General features: G+C 41.1%; 1 long non-coding RNA gene across 1 annotated transcript; it reads left to right on the top strand.

Annotated features, from left to right (window-relative positions):
* The first annotated feature begins 1,822 nt into the window (after positions 1-1,822).
* Positions 1,823-15,651, top strand: LOC124264625. Its single transcript, XR_006895188.1, has 3 exons — positions 1,823-1,996; positions 5,769-5,773; positions 15,640-15,651. It is a non-coding gene; the product is annotated as an uncharacterized LOC124264625 (long non-coding RNA).
* The last annotated feature ends 3,550 nt before the right edge of the window (positions 15,652-19,201 follow it).

The raw sequence follows: 19,201 nt of genomic DNA, 5'->3' as shown, positions 1-19,201 counted from the left end.
CTATCTCTCTTTGTCATTTTGTTCAAATACGCTTCGGGAACACTACCTGTGTATCTCTGATATCATCCAGTTTGAGTTAACTGTTATCAATACAGCAACTTGTTGCCTCGCTTCAGTTCAGATTTCATGAAATATGTGGTCACGAGATAACAACCCTGCCATACGTCATTATGTCATGTAGCTGGGCCTTCTGTAACCCTGTCCATCCCCACTTACTTGTGTGTCACAAAATATGTTCAAACGGAAACTGTAACCATAGTGACACAAATGCGCCTCCAGTGCAGATCAGTGGGCATAAAAACATGTAAACCATAAATAACCATTCGTACATCCCCAATGATCAACACAAAGCTATCAGCAAAATGTTGAGCAGGTCAAGCGATTATGCTGAAAATTCCCACATGACACTAGGCGCGGAGGTAAGCCGTCAGACTTCAGAGGCGAATGTGGCATCTCAAACTCAGGTTCGAACAATACATGTCACATATTCAAATTCACGTTCTTTTTTTTATTTTGGAACTATATACATATGGAAATCCCATAATTTCACCAAAGCTATCTATTTATACGCCTGACATAGCTTGACTCGCTGCAAATGTTACCACGCGGTTAGGTCGTTTTTCGGGAATTTCACTTGATTAATGTGGGCGAGTAATAAACAGAATACTAATCTCCCTCCCGTGTAAATCAATATGTATTAAACTCGCTTTCGCTCTTTTGAAACCAAATCATTACCTCGTTTAATAAACATGGTATTACACGGAAGGTCGTTTAGTATCCTCTATATACGAAACTTCCCGTTCGTTAAATATCCCTGTCATCGAGACGTGGTGTGTGGAAGTTGTGTAGCAACGACATACACATGATAGCTCTGTTTGCACAATGGGCAACGTTTTCCTCACACGTGAGTGAGTGAGTTAACATTTAAAGTAACATCGGCAATATTTCAGCCAAATCGTGACTAAAACTAGTTCTAAATTCATAATAAATGCATAAAATAATATATACAACCCCGTACAGTGTACAAATGGGCTATTGATCGCCAACAACTGAAGGTAGATCACAATACTAGGGCTTTTTCCTCACACTGGTTAAACAAATATTCAGCAAATATTCGGGAATATCACAACTGTGAGGAAAGACCCTCGAATTAAAAGTCCAATGATTCGAGCAGAATTTTAATGAAAGTAATTTATCGCAGCACATCAGCACTTAAGGGATAGTGTTTAAGTTGGTTCTGCCTGTCCTTAGACAGAAAGTAACACAAAAAGAAATTAAAAATGTACATGCATTATTACTGATCAACACACAAAGCCAATTTCATGCGGTTAACGATACGGATGTTTAATTATCGAAATAATCAAATATTACAGACCAATAGACATGTTTAGTAAATCATCTGATCTGACGAATGAATAAGTAAATGGCAAATAAGTCCAACATATAATACATATGAAATGAAGAAAGCAAGATCAGATTACCTGACTTGGTGCAAATTTAATGTTGCAAACAAGGAAAAAACAAACACCTCTTTCACTTCCCCTGTTTAACCGGGGCGGTGGGGTAGCTTAGTGTTTAAAGCATTGGCTCGTCACGCCAAAGACCCGGGTTTCGATTCCCCACATGGGCACAATGTGTTAAGCCCATTTCTGGTGTCCCCCCGCCGTGATATTGCTGGAATATTGCTAAAAGCGGCGTAAAACTAAACTCAGTCAGTAAGTCAGTCCCCTGATTAACTAAGCCTAAAGGATGCGATAATGTGTGTTTGTTGTAAACTGCGAGTGAATGAATACGTTCTTTTTTTTGCTTCTAGTATTGTTTCCGGGTCGTGTTGTCCGAAATATCATTGCTTTAAGGAAATCAAATCACACATTTAGCATTCAAAGTAAACTGTGAGCAGTATTGCTTGAGTGACAATCAGCGCAGTTGAGTGCAGATGTCCTACTGCAAGGAGCGGAGTGTATGGAAGAGCATGACAGGTTTACCTGAAACAAAAGTAACTACAGCCTTACACCGTAATATCTCCAAGTGTTGTCGGACATGAACAGTTTGTATTCTGTACATGGAAATGTTGACAGAAGCGGTATTCTGTAACAGGAAAAGGGGTGCAGAATATTCATGATGTGCCAGACTTAACTCGCATGTTAATATAACATGTGGCGAGATAGGTTACATTCAGGGATTTAGCATTATTTTGTTTGTTTTGTTTTTTTCTATTTGTTGTTGCAATGCCTCAACTATAGTCCAACTATATGTCTGTAAATATTGAATCTGGATCTGACAATCCAGTGATCAACATCGTGAGCATCGATCTACACAATTGGGATACGATGGCATGTGTCAACCAAGTCAGCGAGTCTGACCACCCGATCCGCCTCTTGTCGCCTCTAGCGAAATGTATGGGTTACTGACGATCAATTCTGAACCGGATGTTCACGGGTATAAAATGTTGACAAGAGCTCATTGACAGAATGTACAGTATTCGATGCTCAAAAATATCATCGACCATATTGTCAAAACAAAGTCAGGGATTTCATGAAACCACGTATGACTGTATTAAGTGACGGTATGAAATAATTAAATATGCACATACAAACCATGAAATCCATGATCTAAACATATACAAAAAGTAGATACAACTGTTTATTCTCAAGGGTTTGAACGAAGGGTGCATGACACTAAAAATCTGAGTTATCCGACATTCATCACGGAGGTAAATGGTTCAATGACTCCTGTGCAGGACTTGATTCACGATATTGGAGAAAATGTATGTTGCGTTACAACGAATTGCAACTGATAGGCAAGAATATGAGGTTATTGTGCTTTCTTGTGTTTGATCACCGTTTATACCGTATATCAGTGTTGTAGTCAAAATTTAGAGAATATCTATAGGATAACTAAAACTGTCACAGGAAGGGAGATGAGGGTTCTATATTTTCTCGAAACCCCCAACAGAGGTTACAGGATTGGGTTACATCTGATTGACTGTTGCAGAAATGCTGCTATTTGATGAAATGCTGTAACTACCTTTCCCGTTCATGCACAAAGTGTGACTTCAAATATTAATTCACTCACTAACGCATTCACAAAGTTCATTCATTTCTTCTCAATGAACAATAACACCATGTACGAAATTTACATTTATATATATACTGAGTAAAAAAAGAAACTTCACAAAATGTAATTCGAAAAATAATGAATACTTTTTCTCTGATGATACATCTATGTATCCGAAATGGGATCCCTATCTTTCGACTCTAGAAAAACGTTAGCAAAACCCACTCAAACCCATCCATTCGTCGTGCAAATGACGTTAGTGCCAAATCAGGTTTTGCACGTGCAGTCGATCACGTGATCTTCGCATCGAAGTTTTCTTCATATGCACGTGTTTGCATTGGCCTCAACAATTGAAAAAACACTTTTAAACCACAGTTCTAACGGAACTTGAAATGCCACGATTGTCAAATGTTCAACGTGATCTTCGCATCGAAGTTTTCTTTATATGCACGTGTTTGCATTGGCCTCAAGAATTGAAAAAACACTTTTAAACCAGTTCTAACGGTACTTGAAATGCCACGATTGTCAGTGATGATTGTGTTTCCATCGACATGTAAGAGGATGTTTTGTTACAGTCATGATTATATGTGAATCATCACTGAAATGCAGTTGTTTATTTTTCATTTGCTTATCATTTATTTTAGAAAAAAACACCAAATACTCGATATATGGTATTGTATCAGTGCAGCAGACATGTGTAAACGATGTCCAAACATATTTGTATATGAGGAAATCACATTTCAATTTCCATGGTGGTAAGACATCCGTCCGTATCCACCCCGCCCTCCCTGAGGAGGAACTCTTTCTTTGAGTGGGATTTTTAGAAGTAGAATACGTCTTTCAGTATGTTCAAATACAATTAAGAAAACACGTTAAAACTCGGCCTTAGCAGATGAGGAATATATATTCAGGTGATATGATTTGACTAGAATGAAATTTAAGAGGGGATACAGGCGGAAGTTTTCCACAATTTTTTGAAGCTATTAAAATCATCAAACGTCAAACGATAACTCTTCAGGTCTCATAAAAAATGAAAGTTGGGCAAGCCCTCAATACCACCTAAATATAAGGCTTTGCAGCCCATAGGGCTTACACGAAAACAAATGGCTTGCTACGCGCCTGGCAAACGCACGAGAATTGCAATACGGGCCTCTAACCACTGATTCTCCGTGACCTGGAGACACATGTGACTGAGCGTATGTTGGGGCGTCGTCTGTCATACAGACCGTGAAGCAAATATATCCAAGCTCACGCAAGTCTACAAATTGTGGCAAGTCTAGATTTCCACAGCTTCAGGAGAAAGTCCCAGGGCACCTTTTCATTATATTATATATTTTTTTATTATGAACTTTTATTCTGTGAAATATGTTCATATCAGAGACTAGTTGTTGATCTAGTTCTGACGGGTTGAAGACAAAAGACAAAATGGATACTAGTGCTGTTAAATTTCTTAAATTATATATAATTTTCACCCTTGTCTCGGGTTAAATGAATATTTTCCACCAAGTGTACATTCGGAGGATATCGAAATCTAGGTTAAGCTATTTGAATCATATTTATAATTAAAAGACCCAAACAATGGTTTGTTGTTTGTTTTTCCCCTTCCGTCTCTAGAAAAACTCACTGCAGGGTTCGGGTTATGGAGTGCCATATACCAAACACCCACAGCTAGCGGGACCAACATCTCCAGTAACATTTACATCTGCCAACGCTTAATTCGCAAGTGGTGAGGCAATAAGCTGATGAGGCTAAGGGTCCTGTACCATGTTTGTGAAATATCGATGATGCCTTATATAAAGTCTATCATCTAAGCAAGTCTAGCTATGTATGGCGTTAAGTCACTACTTGGAAAAAGGCTCCTTTAGAATTTTATTTGGTAAATATTAGTATTTCCATCATATTGGAAAATACATAGACTAATGCTTAGTGTCTGAATACATGTATATATAATTTTGATCGTAACAAACAACCTATTTAAACTGAAATGGAGCCTCAGGGAGACACGAGATTAAGTCCGGCTAGCCATGGCAGTTAGATATGTTTACTTTGTAACCCGACCCCCAAAAGGAGTTAGGTTTCTTGCAGATGTTAACAGACCCTGGACCTGAGGAGATCTAGACTTGCTTCAATTAAGGCTTTAGCATTGCAGAGAGGGCTTGGCAGTAGGGGAAATAATGTGGTTCAGGGACTGTGAGACAGCCTAGAAAATGCATGGCAACCTACACTTCATTGTGACTATGATTAAGGCATCATTTTAAAACACATGGGTTATTTCCTTTGCGTTAACTGACAGGCTTTCGGTGTCAAATTATTTGGAACTCCGGCCAAAGGTGATGTTATGCTGTCTAGAAATATGGCCTTTTTGTAATGCTTTGGTTACACATAATGATAAGTGATTGTTGTACATATGATGTTTTTGAAGGACAATCTCAGCTGACTAATACTTTGCACGTGTTTCCCCCCACTCTTTCCATACCCGTAAAAGTTAATTTTCCATATATATGTCTGTAAGAAAATACTCTAAAGTAAGGGGATGGCTGAATTTGGCAACCTGAGGTAGTGACCACAGCACTCTGGTTATACTGCATTGAGAGAGGACAGAGCTCGGCAAGATACCAATATATATGCTTGTCATTTAAACCTTTATCTGATGTTTGTGGAATATGATCTTATAATTGAAGATGCTCCCTGCACCTGTAGCCCCAATATAGATGCTGTTAGTCTGTGAATCTTCCACATTACTTCCGTCTCTTTTTTCAGTTGAAATTAAGATCTTTGCCTTTTATCAAAATAGCATATTTTCAGTCTTACTGTGCCTATGTCGGGAATCAAACACCGGTTTTTGACCTGACAGGCGAACGCTTTAACCACGAGCGTACCCCCATCATTCCTGGATACTATTAAAGAATATACATTGGTACAGTTATTATACATTCAAGATTGAACCCAGTTTTATCACTATAATATCCTTCAGTTTTTATGTTAGTGACGTGATCTGCACACTGATAATTTAAAAAGAGGAATATAATAATGATTGTTTCCGATCTTTATCCAATTTACTTTTCCATTTATCTAGTAATTTTCAGTTTCTGTTTTCTGGAAATTCTGTTCGCAGGTACTTCTAACAGTTTCACCCAATAACAGTAAAGCATACAGATAATGCGTTTCGATACTTTGATAGATTTAATAATAAGTACACATTATATTCCATGATATTAAGATACCAAAATGATTAACATAATTATATAATGTATAACAAATTAGACAGCAAAAAGCAAAAGCAAAAAAGAAAACGAATGAGCAACATAATGCTGTCAGGTAGTAAGCTTTCAATAATTATCGAAACTGCTTAGTTATGAGCTAATTGCAATCACTACAATTTTCTATAGTCTACCCAAGAGATGGAAACAAAATATGTCTACAGTATATTCCGTCGGGTAACTGAAATTTGAGAAAACGTCCGTATGGGATAATACCTGTATTCCGAATCAAAAAGAGATCATACCAAGTGCATGTTCACACATTTACAACAGTAATTTACACCGGGAATCATTAATACATTGTAATAATCTTTTATGAAAGTATAGATAATGAAATTTGTTCAGTTATGATCAGTCGGATAACTCATACAAGTGAGCACTAAAATGAGGGACCTACCGGTTCATGTCTGTGTGAACACATCTGTTTGTGTTTTATTGTAATTAGCAGTGTCTCCTTGTATAGCATATATAAGAAGTGTACCTAAGGTCAGTTACTTAAACTGTTATGTTATTTCCATTTCACAAAGTATAAACGAGATTACCTACTGGTCAGAAAGACTTATCAGTACCCCAACACCGACCCACCGCCACCACCCCACCCCTAGGCCTATCCCATGCCACACCCTCTCACTCCCTCACATACACACTCCCTAACATACATATCGCTCTGGCCCATAGACCCGATATTTCAACCTTTTAAACAGACACCATGTGTATGTCAAGAAAGACACGCATGTTATTAGTGGTGCTCAGTCATGGGTATCACTTCACCATGTGTTTCTAATTATCTCAGTACATTATGCCGTGGTCGGACGCGCTAACAAACCCTATGTGACGGTTACATTACAGACCATTGAAATACATGTTAAAGTAGTTGTAATCTTGTAACACTATATTTACCCATTTCCAACCATTTACGCATGTACTAAATATATGACAAAACTAATCCTGGTCATACGAGATTTCAAAGGTATTGAAATGCATGTCCTACAATCACAGCATTTACATATGTTACACATGTTAGGAAACACATGAAAACAATGGCCAGATTTACACACCTGTGAAATACATGTAAATGCAGAGTTGAATGTTCGTTCATCTGACGGCCAGATGATACGTAGATTTCAAACGTTGTTTATATGGCGGCCGGATGAAACGAGTATTTCCTGACGTTAGTAAATTTGGGTAATAAAGTCATTTTGTGTGGTGTTCCTATTACGAAACACTATTCATCACATCAATGACATCAAATGGAATATTTGGTGAACCCAAGGGACGACTTAGTTCTCTTTGGACTATGAACTATCCTAGCCAAGGGCTTGACACATAAAGGAAGTTAATCAGTCTCGGAAAAAGGAAGGTACATTATGCACTTGAGTTTAGTTCAGCTATTTCAAACTTTGACAGACAAATTACTAGTTGGTGGAGGAAAAAAGTATCAGGGTCTTCAGATCAGCATACAATCAGCCAGACACTTCATTACGAGATGATGAAAATTTAAACAGATTTGTCACAAACTTTGAAAGCAGCACCATGGAGATATGCTTTGCCTGAATCCCATAGGGGAGACGCACAAACAACATGCGGGATAAAAAGAGGCACTCATCACAAGCTCCAAGCCAGCAGTCTGACACTGCCAAGGAGGACTCAGCTGCCGTGAAACGATTTACTGGGCGAAGCGGCTGAGCGGGACATGAGACTGCTCTTCTGTCTGAGAGCATAGCTGACAAAGCGAGTGAGTGCAAATTGCCCAACGCCGCGGTAGCAATTTTGCAGGTTTTCGCAGCAAGAAAGATCGTTTGTCGCACAACAAATTTAGCATAATGAGAAAATCACTGAAATCGCAGTCTAACATTACATTCAAGGGGATTATCTGACTGTTGAGAAAGATTCTCATCCTTTGTCATATAGTTTCATTTCTTATAATTATGACTGCTGACAGAAACGTTGAGACAATGTTATACACATACAAAATGGCGCGTGTTAATTAATTGCTTCAACCTAACGGAGCAGACACAAGGAACTGTAAATGACCACCAAATGCCGTTATTTGGAAATACCCCTCATGGTTGAAATACAAATCGTTTGTTGACTCCCGCAAGCATGGCGGCGGTGGGGTAGACTAGTGGTTAAACCCGGGTTCGATTCCCCACATGGGTACAATGTGTTAAGCCTATTTCTGGTGTCCTGCGTCGTGATATTGCTGGAATATTGCTAAAAGCGACGTAAAACCAAACTCACTCACTCACTCCCGCAAGCATGGACCTTTTGCTTCGTCGTTTTTCTTATTTATGAAGCTGCATCTTTATAACAGGAAAGTCATCTAGAAGACGACAGTAAGTTTCCAGCATCGATAATCGATAGTGGATGTGATTTTTCAACTTTGACAAACTAACGTCTACGTCTACATTGGTCACATAGGAAATGAACAAAATGTCTTTTTTCGAATCTGTTGCGTTAGCTTTGTAAGCAAATGAGACGGCATCGTTTACACACATTTCCATTTCCGTCTAAAAGTGAAGAACATAAGCTAGCGACCAAAAGACACTTTACCATAGCTTTAAATCAGTTTTATTTAAGTATCACAAACGATAGATTCATGTATAATATATTGAAAAGATGAAAAACCTTAACGAAATGAACAATAATGCTCACAGTCACACAACAGCCGATAATATCAGGACAGTTGCCCGAATTGAAGTGGTGTGACAAAACAATAAAAGTTACACGTGTTTGAAGACAAGACGAGACATCTGCAAGAGAGGCCACAAACTCTAAAGCATAAGGAAAAGGTCAGTCGTCTGATGACGGTAGGTGGGACGCATCGCTATTTTTCTTTGTGTCTGACACTATGTATTTAGCTTACCAAGGGTAAAATACAATGTGTATTCCTAATGCAGGATATTCACCACCCCAAAACACCCTCGCATGATAACCTATATTAACGCGAGTCAACTCCAACACAGAGTACAGGAAAAAGTACAATACTTTATTGGTAACAGCTTCTTTATTCATTATGAGGCGACGTTTCGGTATAGCTTCTTTGACCGTTGTCCAGCAAGAGTAAAGTAATACAGCACAGAACCGACTTATATACATGTAAGAGGGATTAAATAAGAAACCATGAGAGAATACATCAAAGGGTGTTAACAACAACAACAATGGCATAGGTAATAATGCAGCTAACCTTCGTCATAATATGACGTTTTGCTTCCAGTTGGGTTGTCTTTACACGCAATCAATTCTGCCTGTTTAGATGTATCGTTATGTGCTTGTAACTTTGACGATGGAAAGGAAAGCTGTGTGCCAGATCCGTCTCAGGTAAAATCATTCCACAGCACCAAAAACCGGATAGTAAACAATTGAAATAAACGTAAATACATTAGGAAATACATGCCATGACCGGATTTACGTATGTTTTCAGATATTTCCTAACTTCGGGCATATATTTCATATGAATCTATACCTTTGAAACATATGCCCATCGTACATTTTCGTATGCACAAGCACCTCGTTCATGTATGCCCTGACCGGATTGTCAGGGATTTCCAAATATGAATTGCAAAACAGATACCCCAGTAAATACATGATCATACAGTATTTCCAATGCATTCCTTTGCATTTCATTGGTGCTGAAATTTCCGATTTCGTTCTAAGTTTAATCGGGTTGGAAACATGTGAATTTACTTAGGTGGGGAAACACATGTAAATTTTCAAATTTGCAAATGTTTACACACCTTAGATATTTATGTATCATACCGGATTTCAGGGGTATGTATATGAACGGTTCATACACCATCATGTTACTTGTACTCAAGCAAGATGATCACATGTTTCCATCATGTGAATTACTTGTCTCATGTAATTTCACTTTCACACATTTTAGTACGTTTGAAATCAACGTTCACATGACCTCAACATTCTTATCACCAAAGAGCCTGACAAAGAAAGCGGTATTACGCAAGCTAACACGCCTTATTAAGCTGCACTCGTTCTTGCTACCAGTATCAGTTACGCCTTGTCTGTGGTGTTGGCAAATCTTGTGAGGTGCATGTTTCGAGGGATTGAAAGGTTCAGTGATGAACAAAGGGCGATGCGTTGCCCCTTTGTCCTCGCAAGTGTCCCTAGCTGCCCCAAAAGAATAGCCCTTTGCCTCTCTTGGAGCACAGCTAAATACGCTACACGAACCAACTCGTAAATTTCTTAAGTCTGTTCAGCTCGCGCATCTACTGTAAAATATTTTGTGGCAGTACATAATTGGAATATTTATGGCACTGTATGTGACCTTCTTAATAGTCTCACAGTGCCTGAACAATGTTATTTCTCCATTCGCTCAGCCTTTGCTGTAATAACGCTATACATAAACTTTAAAGTTTGTTTCACTAACGCAAAAGTATACAATAAGAAACAATGCCATATCAAATTATATATTCTGTGAGACATGAAATGAAAAATTGTTTTTATCGAGTAGCGATTATGACCGGATAGCACAGGCGGGTGCGTTCTCTGAGTATATCACAGACATGTTGGATCTCCGTGCCTTTTGTGAAATTCGCCTATATTGTCCTGTTTAAATTGACGATCCATAACTCAGATTGCGAGTAGATATCACGTAAGTTATTGTGATATCGCATTGCTGTAAATTTCCCTGTCGAAGAAGTCATTTTCACAAGATGTATATTCCCTTGTTTGGAGAAGATCTATGGCTATGGCCCCAGTGTTGCTAAACATCTTATAGGCCTTTAGTCTGACACAGACGCAGACATCGCATGTTCAAGTTCTGATCTGACAGGGGCTGAAAATATCATTCCGACATGAATACAATATGTCAGTATTTTCCTAAGTAAGTGGAGATCTTTCTACAACATTGGAAATAACTGTATCGTTGTCCTTCTGATATTCCCCCGAACGAAAGCTCTACCCATTTAGGGTACAATGTGTAAGTTACAGAATTGTGGGGAATAGTCTTAAGACTTTTCTATTTTGACCAGGATTCTTCGAACTTGTAACAGTCGTTTGAGAAGATCAAAAGAGAAAAGGGTAGTGCACGATGTATATGACGGACGTTTATGGAGAACGTTCGAAGAACTTTATAAATACAATAATAGAAATACCGGTTATGTTTAAAACGTACATTCAATCTGATAGCCAGAGGGATTATTGTGAAAGATCGCAGTACGTATCATCATAAACAGGCCAAGATAAAAGAACATGTCATTCATCCCCACATTATATCCCACGGGACATCGTTGTTACAGGTAGGGCAAACACTTTCTTCTAAAGGTATCTGCCGGTTTCACGGTACATACATGTGTTCAGATTATCGGGAAAACTAGCTCAAGTTCTCCATCCATCACACCAGAGACCACATAATCTATCATATGGCCTTTGATCACACATATAATTGTAGAAATACCCAGTGTTCATTGATAGCGATGAAGCAACTTATCAAAATTTAAGGCCGACAGTATCATCTGCATTACTCTCTTAGATAAGGTGAAATATCACAGGGTTGTCATGGTAACGATAATTTGGCATACTATTTATTGGGTTATTCTTTTATCTGCGATTAGAATTTAAATCAGTTTTGACATGAGCATATAGGAAAAGAGAAGCTGTAAAACGAAAAGTATTGTGATCGAACCTCTTGGCCTTTGTAAAAAAAAACGAGTTGTAAAAAGAGTTTCAAGCCACCTACATAAAAACCTGTTTTCATGATAAATATGTGCTAATCCGTGGCACGATTCCAACCATATCATGGGCATATTTTTGTGAATCATAATCAAACAGTGATGTTACAAGGCGTCCATGCCGCGTCAACAACACATATGCAAACAGGGGCGTAGCTACCATTATAAAAAACAGCTCGAGCTTACACATGATCTTTCCTAAAAAATAATTTTTCTTCTAATTTTTGCCAAAAATACGTACAAACACTTTCCATTTGAAAAGTGGAAATCCCTCTACGAATCGTACTGACTCCAGTATTCTTTGATTAAAGCATTACTATGTACAGTAAACAGGTTATTCTTCATATCATCACTTTCAGTGATGATTGTGTTTCCATCGACATGTATGTGGATGTTTTGTTACAGTCATGATTATATGTGAATCATCACTGAAATGCAGTTGTTTATTTTTCATTTGCTTATTATTTATTTTAGAAAAAAACACCAAATACTCGATATATGGTATTGTATCAGTGCAGCATACATGTGTAAACGATGTCCAAACATATTTGTATATGAGGAAATCACATTTCAATTTCCATGGTGGTAAGACATCCGTCCGTATCCACCCCGCCCTCCCTAAATTTTAATGAGGAGGAACACTTTCTTTGAGTGGGATTTTTAGAAGTAGAATACGTCTTTCAGTATGTTCAAATACAATTAAGAAAACACGTTAAAACTCGTCCTTAGCAGATGAGGAATATATATTCAGGTGATATGATTTGACTAGAATTAAAATCATCAAATGTCAAACGATAACTCTTCAGGTCTCATAAAAAATGAAAGTTGGGCAAGCCCTCAATACCACCTAAATATAAGGCTTTGCAGCCCATAGGGCTAACACGAAAACAAATGGCTTGCTACGCGCCTGGCAAACGCACGAGAACTGCAATACGGGCCTCTAACCACTGATTCTCCGTGACCTGGAGACACATGTGACTGAGCGTATGTCGGGGCGTCGTCTGTCATACAGACCGTGAAGCAAATATATCCAAGCTCACGCATGTCTACAAATTGTGGCAAGTCTAGATTTCCACAGCTAGTAGTATAGGGAATGGGGGTTTTGGATCACTTTCAACAAAAGCCTCTGCAAAGCCTTATTTCAAAAATAAGGCTTTGGTCGGACCCTTAGCTCTTGCTACTATTACCCCTACTATAAAAAAAGTTTGAGACGCCAGCGGGATACGAACTCCACATGTATACCCCACAACCGCACCGCTTAACCGACTGAGCTACCGGGGACTTGGCTGAAGTATGTCGGTTTAACGGGTCTATCCTGGGATAGCGAACTGATCATGTAGTATGTCGTGTTGATATTGGGATTACTTGGTATTTTGCTTGGGGGTAACATTGTGCCGTCTGCGTACGATCAATAATACTTCTTTACAAACCCTCTGCCTGGCCCATCCCTCAAGTAGTACAAGGTAGGCTCGTCTGCTTTGATGTCAACTTTATCTATGTTGTAAGTTTTGATTGACCATATAGGATCGGTGGCTCAAACTACGGCTATCACCCTCGTGTTCCCCAGGCTGGTATAGATACCTAACTAGGGCCCTATCTGGTATCTGTTTCTCCTTCCCACGCAATGGAGCAGCCGACTCTGCAACTATTGATTTTAGTTTGATAAGCGTCTGCGGTTTCTTATCAGTGAGCGGGTGACTTCATGGTTGATTGCCCGACACCACCTTAGGGGAGCCGTGATACCCATTCAGTCGATCGTTTTCCGGGGCGGCCAACTCCTAGCATACTGATGTCCGAATAGCTCAGCCAAAGTCCTATTGAATCTCTCAACTATGGCTTGGCTGCGATGGGCTCCGGCCGTGCCCTCTGACCTTTGTATCGGGGTTTGGCTAGCAGTTGTGACACGGCACCCATGAACTCCCGCCCTGGGTAAACTTGCAGCTCTGTTGGCCACGTCAGCCGACTGCGTTTGTATATCGTTCAAATCCTCTCTGGCTACCTGGGCAGAATCTTTCGTGGTCAAGGGCTCGGCTTCCTTGTAGCGACTGGCTACGTCCACTACGGTTAAGGCATACTTGTACCTCTTATCATGGGGTAGGAACAGTAGGTCTGCCTGGTGAACGTTATTAGGTATGTTAATTCCAAACTTCCTTCTAGGCACGTAGTGTGGTGGCGGCAAATAGATCTGCCACAGGGCTTGTTTTTCAAGCCACGCTTTGGCTTCCTCCGGGGGTACTCGCGCCATTTTAGCCAGCTTATCTACAGTGCTAGCTCCTTTCCAGTACCCACGTGGGCTATAGTAAATAGCCTCAAACTTTCTCTGGTTCCGTGACATGTCGCCCCGACAGGGTATCCTGTTTATATATACATCTATGTTCTTGGTTCCATTTTATCATGCCCGTACGCGTACGTGTTTATCCCATCAATAGCTATCCAACGTTTAGTGTCCATAGGCGACAGGGACGTCTTGTTTATTGTCAGTCCGTATATCCTATGGCCATCACTTCTAAGTGTGTTCATTTTATGTCTAAAGGTACGGGTCTTGAACAGGGCTTCCTTGAATCTGGCGTGTTTGATGTGTTGTTTCACCACGTACTTCTTAACACCCTTAGCCTTCCGGATCTCACTATTGTCGGCCTTCAGGATGGAGTACATCTTAGGTCTCAAACTTTTGTACTCGGCTATGGGCGTGCCAGCACACTCGTCCTTCATCTTACCTAGGACCTTTTTATTTACCGTGCTGTGTATGGTATGGTCCTTGGGGTAGTCGCTGGTGTCATACAAATCGAGGTGTTTTTTCATGTCCTCGTACACGTCCTCGGTTCGAATCTCCATCAGCAGGGAATCCGTGTCAGTGTACAGAACTTCACACCTGTCATCGTACTGTTTCTTAAGCTTCGTTGTAGTAAAAGTCGTTACATCAGGTGTTTGGATAAATCGAGGATGCTCATCCCCACGTAAACAGGCGGTTGAATTTTATGTGGCTTTTCTTCATGTGTAGGGCAACTAGGTCAGCGGTGAATATTTTTGCTTTCTGGTTGAATGCCGGACTGGCTATCAGTCTCCTGAGCTTGTCTTCCTCATTCGACCGAACCAGCTTCCACGGTCGCGCATTTCCTAAAGTTCTCCATAGTCTTACCGAACACGAAGTTGTTCGCGAGCTTATAGAGGTTTTTCTCAAAGTCACTGGTGGCAAGCTTTTCGGTCTGTGTTCATTCTGATGTAGGGTTCCATCCATGGGCTCTGGTCGAACATGAGCACCCTGTGTATTTTGGTCAGCCTCATACCCAACGACAGGTACAGCTGTAGGTTGCGATAGTGAACTATGTGCTTGGTCTTATTCATTAAGTTAGGCACGAGTTTTTCAACGTCTGCCACCCGCCCACCCTAACAAAGTTATGTTGGTACTCAGACATCCAGTCTGGGTTAACCCTCATACGTTCGGGGGCTAGGGGGTAACTGTTGTGTGATGTGTGTAATGCCTTGGGGTATTCCAAGTCAACCTCGAGGATATAACCTTTGTTCGAATCTGGTGCGATGCTCATCACATCGACCTCGGACGATACCCATTCGAATCCCCTGTCGGTAGATACTGGCTCATAGCCCAGCCGTTTACAGGTTGTTTCGTCGAGGTAGAGAATGTGATTGGTTGGCTTGCTCGAATTCAGTAGCCCTTCACGCATTGATTATTTGCTTTAACTACGTATCGTTTGGTTGCCGAGATCCCACTCATGAGCCTTTCTCAATGAATAAGTGTGCGTAAGTAATCGGTGAGCAATTCCAACTTAACTCCGGTCTTTTTAAGCAAGGCATCCCACGACAGACCTGGGTTGGTGTAATGCCATCGCGGGTCGAGTTTATACTGTTTGAAACATGTCCGCTAAACGTCTTAAACACGTCGGCTAACAGCAGTACATCTGTCCTCAAAATACAGGTCGTGATAGTCACAGGTTCTTACAACCCAGTTTATCCCATACGTTAATAGCGTGTGAGTAATCGTCTTGGGGATATTTCCGAGTCGGTCAGATTGCTGTAAAATTCTCTGATGGGGGGTAGTCTGGTCTCGGCGAACTTGGCCCCAACTATCCATGTACTCATAGGGGTGCACACCCTTCCTCATAAGCAGGGGTCTGATCTCCGGGCGTCTGTGTATCGATCGGTAATAGGAAGGCATCGTTGGCCTTATTGACCAGACTGTCGAGTGACGACAATAAGAATTGTACTGAATCTATGAACCTAAAGGCCGTTTAAGCTGAAGGAGATGTATCTCTCTATGTTGTTGGGGATACCGTTATATTGCCATCGATTTTGCGATGGCCTGCATGATAAGTGAGAGTCGTACCCTCTCAAGTTGTGAAAGACCACGGGAATGTTTATTGTCTTAGGGATGATTCGAAGCTTGAGGTTACACCGGCGCTGTGGCGGCGCCTCTATACTCTCACGGTTACGTGGCAGTGATCTCTCACCGAATCACCGTTAAGTGGTGAGTCACGTGGCAGTTAGTGCTACAGGCAGTGAGCTAGCCTGTCGGCTTGGATTCATACACATGGGAGCGACTCTATACAGTGCATTCCTAATAATTTTTTCTTCCTCCCGCAAACACTTTAGAAACCTTTCAGCCGCGTCAGGGCCCCTATACACTACCGGAGCTTTCGTTTCCCCATCACACCTGACGACCACGTATCCAAACCCACAGGCCTCATGTTCCTGTGTTTTCTGTGTGGTTGGGGTACCCCCAACAACCCCGCCTGTGGGAGTATCCCCAACAGCCCCGCCGGCAGCAGCCTCAACAGGTTTAACCAAGGCTTCAAAGTCGGCGTATATGATATAAGGCACAGACATTTGGTTCTTGTGGTTACCGAATTTTAGGATATTGTCACCTTCCTTAGGCATGTCGACTCGTATAGCCGTCTGCCCCACACCTTGACAATCCTCCCGGTGGGATTCTAATAAATCAGCTCGTGTGAAGCCATGTAGGCACCGTTCGCAGAAGTGGGTCTTTTCTCTGTGTGCTGATTGGTCATACAACAGCCTGCTTAAGTGTTTTATCCATGTGTAGTGGTACTTGTCACCTCGCTGAATCATGAATATATTGATAACACGAGGGGGGTTCCCCAGTTGGGGTTTCCCCAACGATGGGCTGACCCTGTGCACTATTGTTGTGTTACCTTCGTGCCCAAAGACATTTATAGCTAGATTATTCTGTTTTTCTATTTTAGTTATCTGGGATATGGGGGTGGGTTCATCTATACCATCCCAGTTGAATTATCGTCTTGGGGATAACTAGAAGGCCTGTTCGAATTAGTGTCAGCTGGAAACAAGGCTGACCTGATAGCTAGCCTCAGGCAATCGTCTCCTCTATTCCTGACGTTGACCATGGCATGTTTTTTCCTATAGTAGGGGGGCAAGTCTATGTATGACCCGCCTCTGAACGGCTAGTTAGCTATGTCTAGATAGACATTATCGATTTTATCTACAGCCCACCTAGACCCCAAGTGTGTGTAGCGTTCTAGGTATTCTCGTATCTGCTGAAAACTGGTATCGATTGATGCGTCTATGGTCTCTATATGGGTCACGACCTCTTGTTTACCTCTGAAGTAAGGCTGAACGTACTCAGTGACCCCATTCCCTGACTGCTTATCGAGCGACATTTTCATTGTGATCTGAAATTTGATACTTCCTAGACTGTTTAGTTCCTGGTCTATTTTATCAGCTATCAGAGGCTTGATATCTATAATGTCTATGTTCCTATCAACATGCATGCGCCAGCCTCTTAAATAATTACCTACAGCGCAGTCTTATCACGAACTAATAGGTCAATAGCTCTATTCTGTCGTAATAGTTCTACAAGCTGTGGTTTCCTCATACGGGAATATCCCCCTAACCCCAAATCGCGTGCCTGAACTTTCAGTTGTTTTACAGTGGGAGGTTGCGCTATGGGGGCGTGTGATAACAATGCGATTAACCCGGCTCTCCCCAGGTTTGAATAACCCTTGAGCCCAAGCTGTTTTGCTTGGGCTTTTAATTGTTTTACCGTAAGAGGGGCTTCTTAACCTAGTAATCTCAGCAAGGCTGGCTTCCTCATTCGAGAATACCCAATTACACCCCTTTGCCTGGCGACCCGCTTAAGTTCACCAACAGTAGTCATAGTTGCGTACACACCTAAGAAGATTAATCTCTAATTGGACCGCCGTAAAGGTAAAATATCTAGATACACCTTATCGATTATCTCTTGACCCACCCGGAACATGCGCAGTATAGTAGGGTGTTTTGTATTACTTGCAACGAGTTGTCACCAAGTATATCTATCTCCCCATGCACATCTACTCGCCCCCCATCAAAGTAATTCCAAGTGTGCCCAGCCCATGGCACATCAAACCCTACTTTTACCATGATTGTAAACGAGCACCCCTTATATAGTTCACTAACAATCATGGGTTTGAGGACACTGATATCTATACTTTTCCCCACCTCCATCTGCCAGCTTCTCAGGCAACCTTCCCTGGGCTCAATTTCCACAAACATAGCTATACGTAGGTGTGTATAATCTCTAATTGGGGTCTATCTTGAAATTAAAACTACGTTCTTTATGTAGGCCTTTTATTTCTGCGTAGATGAGATGATGTCTGACTACGTTAAGCCCCGTGAGCTTTACATAGACAGTAGTGCCCTTTAACCCTATACCACACACAGAACACGAGTAGTTAGGGCTTCCCATGTGGAAACAACAGTACCCCTGAGTCCTGCATCTCCTATCACAGGCTTCTTTCTTCCCCATAAGTATGTATTCGCATCGGTATGGAGCAGGTCTCATGCTTAGCATACTTATATGAGTATTTAGTCTAATTGTTTAGCAACCAACGCGCGGTCGCTGCAATACCCAGCGCCGCCATGAATACCAGTTCACGGTCCATTTGCCCCTTGGATGGTGTGTAGTACTGAGCGAGTGTGGGTTTATTGAGCGGTTGCAACCGTTTACGTGTTAATAAGAAGTATTCTCTCGCTGCGTCGTCGACATCGTGGAATGTTTGAACGGCATGGTTTTCACGCCTGAGTTGTTCGTTAATGTAATCGATCCTCTGGAGGCGTTTTTTAGCATACTCGGCCTGTGCTGCCTGTAATTTCTCAATAGCGAGATCGTGTCTTTTACGCTCTTCCTGTATTTCAGCCGCGTGTGACTCTCGTAGTTTCGAG

Source organism: Haliotis rubra, unplaced genomic scaffold, assembly GCF_003918875.1.
Source record: "Haliotis rubra isolate DU_JTF1 unplaced genomic scaffold, ASM391887v1 Scf932, whole genome shotgun sequence".
Classification (NCBI taxonomy): Eukaryota; Metazoa; Mollusca; class Gastropoda; order Lepetellida; family Haliotidae; genus Haliotis; species Haliotis rubra.
Note: the sequence above shows the minus strand (reverse complement) of the source record. Positions and strands in the feature narration are given on the sequence as shown.